Source organism: Egretta garzetta, unplaced genomic scaffold, assembly GCF_000687185.1.
Source record: "Egretta garzetta isolate BGI_Z169 unplaced genomic scaffold, ASM68718v1 scaffold27, whole genome shotgun sequence".
NCBI lineage: Eukaryota > Metazoa > Chordata > Aves > Pelecaniformes > Ardeidae > Egretta > Egretta garzetta.
Window position 1 is genome coordinate 874,032 of NW_009260400.1, and position 11,696 is coordinate 885,727.

Here is an 11,696-nt window from a genome sequence, read left to right on the forward strand (position 1 = left end):
ACCGTCCAAATAGAGCTCTTTCCCCATGGCCCTCATGAGAATGAGAAATTAGTCACTTGTTGGCAGGTCGGTAAGGTGCACTGATACCCATGGGGTAGTTGCTCCTTTCCAAGGTTAGGTGGGGGCCTCATTGCCTACAAATTCTAAAATAGGCAGATATTTATCACCGTAATGTATGCACCCCCACCACAGGCATTGCAGAGCCTTTGTCATCACACTTCATCAGTAACACTAGCACAAATCACTGGGATGAAAGAAAATTGCCATGATGAACATACACCTCAGAATGTCATCATACTGTTCATTAATCACCAGTCACCCTTTGGTGATTAATTATTTAGCCAAATTGGAGAAATTTTTCCACCTGAATGAGAAGATGTTTACTTAATAAATCAGAAAGCTCCTAGTAGTGTGCCCTTGTTTTCCTCAATTTAGCTGTACGATAAATTTATATTCTGCTGATTTACAGCTCAGCAAAAAAACCCAAAGCACTGTATCAACTCGTTACTTTCAAGGTGGTTGCTGCCTGGCCAGTTCTTGGATTTATGAGCTGATGGTCCTTGGTTTGTTATCTGCATCTCTGCGTGTGCAGACCCTTCATGACACGCTAGTAAGGAGGGACAGGAGAGCGCTTCGCCAAATCCCAGATCGAGGGTTAGTGTTTCTTCAATGGCGACTGATGGCATCAGGCTCACGTTAGGAAAGAGGAAGGGCCCCCAAGATCCCCATCCTGCCAGCAGCCTTGTGCTTGCCAAGAATTCCCCTGCAAGCGTCTTGCTGCGTTACCAGGACCAGCCAGGTCTCACCTCTGCATTCAGCTGGGCTGTGCGGGAGAGATGAAAGCTGGTGTTGACACTGGGGGATCCAGGTACTGACAGTCAGTCAAAATCTCAGCATGTTCCTTGGTGATACTGATGTCTGTTCAGCGTCTTTCACCATAGCTAGTTATTCAAAGAAAACAACAACAACAACAAAAACATATGAAGAGGATAGAAATACCAAGAGACAGCCCATAAATGATAAAGAATTAGAAATTAGTAATTTTCATATGGTTCAGTAAATAATTCAGAATTTAGGCTTTATTTAGCTACTTGTTTATTATTTATCTCCTTCTTCTGTTTACTGACCCTTTAAAGAAATAAGTTTATTTTTAATTCATATTTGGATAAACAAATTGTAATGTTTTTCCTACATGACAGAGCGTGAAAATTGAATTATTACATTGGTACTCTTAGTTCTTATTGGAGACATCTAATTGTATTATTTTTTCCAATCTGTGATCAAACGAATAGGTGAGGCCTTCTGGCATAAACACATATTCAGGTTTAAATTTACTTTCTGATTTTTTAAGTACTCCTGCATAAGGCTTTGAAATACGTTTTTGGAGTTTCCAGTAAAAGGTAGAAAAATCACAACAGTGATACAAACCCAGCCAAAGTGGTGCACTTAAATTCCACGGTAACTGGATAAATATACTGAGATTTTCAAAATAACCAAGATCATAACATTTTTATTGGCTCCCTCATCAACTTGGACCCAAACCCATGCAGTGCAGAGCCTGCCTGAAGTTCTCTAACACCCTGCTCCCTCTGTTCTCCAGGAGAATCCTCCTCATTCAGCAGAGTGATTGTCTGCATCCTCCTGAAGGCTTGCTTGGCACTTAACTCTCCACTGTCAGTTTTCAGAAGCGCTGAGCTCTACAGCTGCCTGATTTCAAGACAGTAACAACTGCTCGGCACTGCTGACAGCGAAGGCCACAGCCCTTGCGGTGCTGCCAAATTAGAGATGCTACTAATCTGTATGTAGTTAAGTCCCAGCGTTATACATAGCTCATGTTTCATTCACGCTCAGATCCCAAACCCCAGAACAATTGAGTTTTCTAATAACGCGCACATCGACATCGATGGGCTTGAACAGAACTGGGTTATTGCACGCAAATAGGTTTGTGTGCACCTAAGCTTTGTTGAAGACCACGTCATCTCTGCTTGTGGTGATTGCCACCCAATTTTAGTGTCACTTTGCATATCCAACCTTTGTCCAAATATTCATTCTGTTTCTTACACCTCTTGGAAAATAGAGATCAGGAGAAAAAAAAAAAATTCTTATGTTGTGGCCTTTTTCATGCCACCCTCATTTCCTTTTTGCCTCAGGTGCTCCCAAGTACCAGCTCTTAAATTTATTTCAGTTACAGTTATTTGCCATGTTACTTGTATCAGGAGAAGAAAAAATACTGTCTGGTGTTAGGAAGTGCAGGTTTAACTGTAGCATTTTATATATGTCTTTAATGACTTCAAGGAATGAGGTTGTGTGAAATCATTTGGGGCTAAATCTTGCCTATTCCCCACCTACTTGGTACTCACAAAGCTGCATCTGAAATGTGGTGTTCAGTTTTGGGTGTCCTAAAGCAAAGGGTAAACCACGGGTAAACTGGGGCCACCAAGGTGTTCGGCACTGGTGCAGAGGTTGAGTGAAGGGAGGCTGAGGGAGCTGGGGAAGAGAAAGCTGAGGGACATCTCACTGCTCTCTTCCACCACCCAAAGAGGGCTAGAGATAAGATGAAGCAAGACTCTGCTTAGAGATACGCAGTGAAAGGATGAGAGGCAAGACACATGTTTCATGGAAATTAAGATAGAATATAAGGAAAAAAATGCTTCTTGGGGAGGTTGATGCACAATTTTGCGGAACTGGGCCCAGGGAAGGGGAGAATCCATCATCCCTGGGGATTTTCAAAACTCAACAGGACAAGGACCTGTGCAACCTAACCTACTTGAGACGGTAGCTCTGCTTTGGGCAGGGACCTCTAGCCCAAGTTAGTCAATGATTCTATAACAAGAAAATCCAAATTGGTCTCCTTATTCAATGTTCTAACTTCTGTTTTAACTAAAGAACTACATCTCTATTTGGAAACCAGTCGAGGGACAATGTCATACAGCGTTACCAGAGTTTTCCCTTAGAAAGCATGAAAAGTGAGGCTTAGCTGGGAATATATGGTTACTGGTTTTAATTCCCCTTCACACCACTTTGGTTTGTTTCTTTGCTTCTAGGTGTTGGCTTTCTTGGATTTATTCCACGCAGCATTTCACAGGCAGCTGTCTGAAATCCTAAGCTGAGCGTTGATTAACATCTCTTTTGTTGGTGGTGTGGGTTTAAGTCACTTCTAGCTGTCCCTGCTCAGCTATGGTGGTATGATGATGTATGGCAGTGCAGTGAACCAGACTCTGGCGCTGATCTGGGTTAACATAACTTAAAAAAAACCCAAAACAAACCCAAACCCAAAAGCCGAGAAAGAGATGTCCATCAAATGCTCCCATAAGGCAACTGAAGGTTGAGATGTGAGCCTGTACTGAAAGATTTAGTCACTCCTGCTTAGTTCTGTGTGTTAGGGCTTAATTTTTGAGGGTAAATCAATCACATTCAAAGACCTTGAAAAGTAGTTTTCAAATGTCTTTCTGTACCTTTAGGCATTTAAATGAGGTGTGGTTTTTGCAAACCAGCTTCATTTTCTCCTGTTATTTCCCATAAAAGAAGTGCAAACTTCCACTGGCTTGAAATGTCTCTATTTTAAACAAATTTCCTGTGATCCACAATGCAGTGAAAAGGAAAGTGCAGCCATTTGTTGCTGTTTCAGTGTATTTAGACCATCTTTTATGCTTGTGGAGGTCAAATCCATTTAATCTCGTTATGCTATTTCAATCACATTTACATTTTTAATGCAAAGCTCAGGTTTGCTTCACACTAGAATGATGTCTCTGGTTTTGTAACGAGCTTTAGTTGTCCTGGGCTTTGGAGACTTCTCTCTTTTATTTCCCCTCTGCCTTAGACACAGTCTTTGTCATTTATGAGGTAACTTTCCTCCACTGGGTTGCCAAAGTGCTGCAGAATCCTGATTATGCAAGTGGTGAACAACATTTTCAAATTCTATTTTACTGGGAGCAAATTTTGAAGCCTGCATTAAAAGCTGGTGTTGCTGTGGTGGGCTTAACAGTGGTGCCCAGGTGGTTTGCACAGGTCTCTGCCATCCTTTAAAGGGGAGAGCATACAGAATCGCCATCTTCACCCGCTATTCCATTCAGACAGTGAGCTATCCCAGTGTTCCCCTTGCCTCACAAGGGCTCACCAGTTCACAGCTTCAGTAAGACACCTTTCGTGCTTTTACTGTAAGTAAACCAGGCTGGGAAGTCCTTCTTGTGAAAGTTATCTGTCACATTCAAATGGAGCCTTGCAGATGCTCCAGAAGGAGCCTGCCCCATCTCCCTTTCCTCCGTAAGTAAGTCTTGTGTTTCCTCTCTTCCGTAAAAGAAGCTTTCACACAAGCCTTTTTCCCAAGAAGAAGATGCTATGTGTTAAGTAACTTAGAAAATAACAAGAAAACACACCAGACAGTTTAGAGCCCTGCTTGCTTCTGAATTTGAACAAACCACCTTTCTCATTGCCTTTTGCACCAGTGACCTTCTGGCTTCAACTAATTTCCTGCATTGTCCCCTGAGGGAATGGAAATTAAGGCCCCAAATACTTATTTTGTTGACTTGTAACATCACTTATAAACAAGCAGGAGAGAAATGCCCAGCCTGGCAGAGGTTGAGCACCACCAGTCAAGACAAGAACTTAGTGCAGACAGTGAAATGCAGGCAAGAGGCAGAAAGAGACAGAGCTTGAGCTTTAGAAGCAGCAGACAAATGAGAAGTCGTGAGCAAGTTCAGGCTCTGGGTAACAAAACAAGGTTGTTTCCTAAGCAGTCATCCAGAAGACTGACAACAGCTTGATACAACAGTGCACGGACTGGACACTGACACCTTTATGTGAACCTTGCTCAAAGCAAGTGCCAAGAATAAGTGGATCAGAGCTGTCAGAGCTGTTAAGAAGGGCAAAGGCTGGCAGGAGAAAGGGCAACCCCCCATTGCAGTGTTAGATGCTCGTGGTAGGATGTGACAATAAGAGAATGCCAACAACAAGAGAGATCCTAGCAAGTCCCCTGTTCATGGTAAGTCTTGAAGACTAATTTCCTAAATGAGGCTGCAGAAGCAGGACCCAAAACTCTGCAAGCTAAAAGACAAAATGATACCACATGCTTTTCCTTTCTTAAAATACATCCTTCCATAACCAAAGCTAACACACAGAGGAAAGGGAGATAAACGGTTTCAATTCAGCTTCAGTTACACGCAAGCCTTCTTTAATCTCTGATTTATTCGCTCCTAGAAGACCTCCTTAATATAAGTTACCATGAGTAGTGGTCCTGAGTGTAAGTGGAGAGACACTGAATCATTTGCCCAAAGTTCATGCAGTATATATGCATCAGCAGTGTGACAAGCGTAAAAATAAATGCAAACGTACACAGGAACACAAGCAGATCTTATATCCAATAGCAAAGTCACACTTAATTATTAATGACTGAAGTGCTGTAGTCTTTCACTTAGTAGCAAAACATACCCTGAGTGTCTCTCAGGTTATGTCAGATTGACAGAGCATCACTGTCAAAGACAACGTCAACTTTTCAGTGATAGATCAAGTGCCGTGTATAAGAGCAAGGAAGGTGACTGTTCAAATGAGAATCTTCATTTCTTCTGATGACGACCAGGAATTCCAGGTTCAAGAACTGATTGATGGAAGTTGCCCTTGTCATGGACAAAATGGTAAACAGCTTCAGAATAATGAATTACAAGCAGAAATTGTACTAGTCAGCGATGGAGTAGGTCATGGAAAGGTTATTTTGTCCAGCTCTGTCCTAATGCAGAACTCTTCTTCATCACATATTCCTCATTTCTGTGTGATTTACTTGTAAATGACCTAAAGACACCGAGGTTTTCACAGTTGTACATCATCCTAACTGCAGATAGATTTCACATTAGAGAGCTTTCTCCAATGGCTTGAAATTTTTGTCTGAAATTTCCTCTTGCTTCTCCTAATCACTTCTCAGTACAGAAGAGCTCTGAACAATATCAGCTGTTGGAGTAGAAATACAAACTGGTGAATCTCAGGACTAAAATGTATCTTTCCCAGCCTTTTTACCAAAATTTGGATGGAGAAGTTGGTGGGGCTTTCCCTTTCCTGCACTGAAGGTGTCCAGTGGAAGAGAGGCTGTCCTGAACCTCAGACAGGAATTGTTCAGTCCCCACGATGGACGGAAGCAGTTGGAGGAAGCAATACCCGTTCAAGGTGGAAGGTTTCAGTGGTTACGTCTCAGATCCCTCCTAGGGACTTTGTAATGGGTTCTGGCAAAGAAAGCAAACTCAAAGCTGAAAGATTACGCTGATGGCAAACCAATCTTAAGTTGAGAGGTCATGGCTAGACTGCATTTTGAGTGCTGGCCTGCCAGGACCTCAAGGCAGCTTTTGGGGCACAGGGAGGAGAAATCTAGAAGTGATTCTTTTTAATGCTATTTCAAAGTCCTGGCTGGCTTGGCTGACCCAGCAAAACAGAAACCATAAACCCACACATGTTTTTTTGTCCTCTGCATTGACAAATGCGTAGCTTTGCAGTCCTCCGTGTCTTAGACGTGTTTCAGAGAGAGCAGTAGAGTTAATGAAGAGGCTGGTCTTTCTGAAAAGCAGGCTTCAAGCTTCACAGAACAAGCACGGGTGTTATTTGGCCTCTTGGTGGTTTTCTAAAAGTAGAAGGTGCCCAAGAACTCGCTGTATCTGCAGCTGGTGCTTGCCAGAAACGCTTGTATGAGCTATATGGATGAGTGGAGAGAAGGGGGGTGAGAGGGGAAAAGGCCTTGGAGGGGAAACAGCTGAGGAGATACAAATGAAAATTCAATTAAACTGAAGACAAGGAAAATTCAAACTAGCATTGACGCCCTGCTCAAGGCTGCTGACAAGTCTTGATTTCATCTCTAAACCTAGAAAATGAAGAAGGCAACAGTGAAGAAGATAAATGACCACCCTGGAAAGAGCTAAATTAGATGACCAGGAAGATAAAAACATTCAAATAAGGATCTTCTTTTATGTTATGCCTAGGGCTTATAACAAATTCAACCAGAACAACAGATCTTGGGCTTGTAACCATTCCAAAGCTTGACCAATGTACAAGAACTTTTTTTTTCCTAAAGAACTGAGTTTATTTGCCAACTGGGAGACTTGAAATGGACAACAAACATAATCCCCTGTTGCTTTCCACCCTATGTAGCCATCAGAGTGATGCTAATTGGATATATAAAAATCAGAAAGGTGGCATTTTGCACTCATATTACCTTCTGCCCTCAGTTATGCTGGTGTGGGATATAGAAAGCGATCTGTTGTGGTTGTTCTGGTTGCTACTGGCTTCCTGTTTTGTGGGAGAGGTGTCCGAATGCTCGGTGTCATAAGCTGTTGTAGCAGAGAAGCTGAATGGTCTTTTCTCTCTTAAGATAAACTGTCATTCCTCCAGAAAGTGGTCATCATCAATTTATTTCAGCTTTTTTTGCTTTTTGCCAGCTGTGCGAGGAGCATGTTCAATATAACCAGTTGTTCCAAATAGCTTAATTTTTCCCATAAGTGTTTTGCTTCTTTTGGGGTGTCACCACAATCCCACTTAAAAGCCTGCTAATAGTAATTGAAAGCCATTTTAGGCTTGCATGTAATATCAGGGTTTGAGCCATGTTTTATTTCTGTAAAACAGAAATAATAGTTAGCTATGACAGATACTAGGAAGCTAAACAACAGCCAGGGCTACCACGCTTTTGGAAACCTACATTGCCAGAAGAAACTTGCAGTATATAGGCTTGATCCAGAACCCAGGGAAATTAATGTGAATCTTCCCAAGGACTTCAGTGGGCTTTCCATCATGTTCTGAGCACAAAGGGAGATCAGCAGCGGCCAGAAAGAGCTTAGGCACAAAATAATCAGGAACTTTGCCTTCGCAAAGAGGGTGCCTGGGTCTTCAGCCTGTGTTCAAGAGGGATGTCGTTGCTCCTCCTACAGAAAGCAAAGGGGAACAGAAGTGAGAGGGTGCTGGCAGGGGTGGACTAACCCAGGTTTAGACCAAGTAGTCTTCTAGACCACTTGCAAAAGGATACCAGCTTTGTTGGGAAGAAGTCGGGTGATGCTATCTGTTCAATTCCTCTTTCTTAATTATTTTAGCTGATATCATCTACATGCTAAGCCAGTCCCAATGAATGGCATTTGAAACATCCAGACCGAAGTCATTACATTATCACATTCAGGCCAGGCTTTAAGTAAAAGAGATTTGGCTTGTTCTTTACACTGCTTGGCCCCTGTCCTGAATGTACTGCCATTATAACAGAGGATTATCTGCACTGGAGGTTTTTTTCATTTCCATTAGGAGAAAAAATTTCATTCAGCGCAGCAAGGGCAGCCTGAGATGGCAGGAGGAGATTGGCTGCATGCTGACGCCTTTGTTATCTGCCGAGCAGAGCCTGACATCCCCTGACACTGCCGGGGGTTTGGTGAGGGGCTGTTATTTATTTCAGTGTGTGGAACACATTGTTTTCCCAAAGGGAGGAGAATCGGCTCTTTATTGAACAGGAGTCACTGGGCAGCGTAGTCACCGAGCTGCAATAGCTGGGGTTTGTTGATATAGTTGGATTTTCAGCAAGTGCCTTTGTGGGGCTTACCTTTTCTTTTAGTCTGCATCTCTTTGGTGGATCTGGGTTCTCCCCGTCTTTCCCAACCCCTCCGCCTCTTCTAACATAAACCCACAGGGATAGAAACAGAGGAATTCATATTTTTCAAGCTTAGGGATCTCCATAAGGCCCATTCCCTGAGACACATAACAAACTTCTCATATAGAGATACCATCTGTCCTGCAGTGGGTTGCCTTAGTTCAGTGGGTTTCTCCAGACAATTTGCAGACTGTGGATGGCCCGCGTTGCTCTGGTAGGCAGTGTCAGCTGGCTTCGAGATTGCACTACACCCACGCAAAAAGGGCTGCTGCTTGCTGGTTTACACCAAAGCTGCAGCAAAGCACCATGGCCTCTCCTTCATCACGTAACCCCTTGTAGCAACCCCCGTGACACATTTGTGTTGAAGTGGAAGCCAGCCGGTGTAGTAGCCTCATGTCTTCCTAGAGCCTAGACACTGCACACATGGTCTCCCCCGAGAGGCACCATATGAACATAGGGCAAACTACAGGAACGCCTCAGAGCAGAGACAAGCCTACACTGAATTCACCTAAAAGTTGAGAAAAATCAGACTTTTGGTTTTGGCATTAAGCGCTGAACCAGTGGCAGCGTAGGTGCAGAAACCAGGAGGAGTTTTTCTCTCTGGTGTCTGGGAAGCATTGACCTAGCCTTGTGGGACAGATTCATCATACAGTCATCCGAACTTGGCCTAGGGAAGCACTTTTCAGGGGATTGATCATCCTAGAAAAGTCTTCCTTTTGGAAATACAAACCTAGAGACCCTGGTCTCAGACTTTGCTCTGGACCAGTGGCTTACAGGGCAGCTCCTCCCAAAACACAAATTAAAAGGGAAGAACAACTGCTTTTCTCTGCCAAATAAATAGAAACCTGGCTATAAGGGTCATCCAGTGAACCTATACACAGCCGCCTGCCCTTCCCCGTGCTTGCTTTTATCTCATTGCCACAGGGCTCAGGGTGCAGCCAGTCTGCGGCTCAGCCGTCAAGAACAAATGCACTCTTCAAGCCTGCACCATACTTCAGAGTAGGGTTTGGCACGTGTGTTGTTCATCCTCAAGACTAAATTCAGGTCGCTGGCTTGTTAGGGCAGCTGCTAAGGTAGAGATTCAGAGGGCCAGGTGACTCACCAACCAGTTCACTGAGTGTTCTGAGTTCTTCAGCTACGAGGTTCTGCTATAAATAAATTTTTGCATGGAGGGGAGAATACATAAGCATGCAGATTGCTTTTACTTACCTTTTTTCATCCTGGAAATATGTCAACAGTAAAACAGGAGGGGCAGAGTATTTTGTCATGTGGCCATAAGGAATAGCAGTAAAATGCTGTTTGCTGACCAGGATGGAAGTGTGACTTCAAACCCAAAATGAGAGAATTTACAATCTGTAGATTTGTTTTGAGATAATGGATTCAGTGTTTGACATCTCTGGGAAGTTAGTAGATAAATACACCATCTCACAGATACTCAAACCAATTTCATCTGACATTGAACTTTCAATTTCCAGTTGATTTCTTACATTATGAATCTTTTAAGTAAATCTACATGTGGGTACTGCAAAACACGGGGAAACAGAGCTCTTATCACAGCTGGGGGACGAGAATAACTTTGTTTTTTAACGCCTGCACAGAACAAACTGAAAGCATCCTAGGCCTGTCCAGCCTAGCTGAGGCGTGGAGGGCTCCTTTGGTCAGTCCAGGAATGGGAATGGGAGTCTGTCCCGAAGACAGAGCGCATTCCACGCTCCCAGAAAGTCAGGTTGGGGGCCAGCTGCTCAGCAAATACACAAAATATCAAGGAAGATTTTATCCAAAGGTGCCGTTGGCGTATTTGTTGGCATTGCTCTGATCAAATTTGCTTTGTTGCTGTAATAGTAAACATGGTGCATGCGAAAGTCGGGGCCATGAGCCAGTATAAAGGGATAAGAGAATGGATGTTGCTCGAGCCTTTTACCGTCTTTGTAGTTAGCGCAGTTATTGGAAGGCACTAATCCCTCTCTGCTGATTATCGACTGCTGAATGAATCCTCACACACTCTCCAGCAGCAAAGCTTGGGGGTTTTCAGGCTCAGTAAAGCTCCACAGAACCAAGACCTTGTCGTTTATTTTCACTGTTACTATTATTTTTCTATTTCAAAGCAGAGTTTTCTGCTGCGAATTCCCCACTGTTTGATCACAAAAGCAAGCAAGGGAAATTGTTATTTTTCATCCTGAACCTTTTGTCCTTTTTATTTTTATAATCCACGTGAGGCGACTTTGCTGGTCATTAGCCGAGTTAGTAAAGCGAGCTTTCTTTGTCGGGGATAGCAGGGAAACATCAAATGTCTGGTTCCATGGTAGCAATTTGCTCTTGAAATAAAGCAAGCGTTGATAAGTTGCTACCCTCAGCTATATTTGTCCTAGTAAATAAACATCATCAGGATTTGAGCACAAATACACGTTGTTTTGCTCTGTTTAGCTATTCTGAGATTGTGTCAGGCTAACAAAATTTCCTCCGCACCAGATCCACTTGTTCTGTCGCTCTCGAGTTCTGCCGATGATGTGGGTTTCTGCACACCTAGCCAAGGGTGTATTTTTTTAGGCATTGATCAGCACAGCAAATACCCCTGGAAATGCCTCCCACTAATGCAAAGCGGTGTGTGCTTTTGATGGGTTTGATTTTTAGAGGCCAAGGTTTCTGTCAGTGAAATGAATTGCCTCTGCAGTGCCTTGGAACATCGGATTTGCTCGGAGGGGACTGTGGTTTGCCAGCACAGGGCAGGCGGGGGACATCACACCCTCGGTGCCCGCACCACCTAGGCAACTTAAGGACAGCAAGTGATACATGCTGCCGTAAGCAGGCCAGAAAAAGCCCTGAAGATCTGTCTTTGAGAGAAAGATTCAGTTTTCCAGGATACCCATAAAAAAGGTCATTAGCCATTTGGCAATGGGCTCTTCAGCTTACCAGTGAAATTCCTCATTTGAACCTCACCAAAGCAGGATTGTGCTTCTTCCCTGACAGGCAGCAGGACCCAAAATAAAACAAAACAGCAGCGGGAGGCCAAGCGAAACACGACAGTGACATTTGTTCCACTTGGAGCAGCGGATACACCGCTAATTTGGGCTGGAGGATTGGAGCACATGGCAAGAGG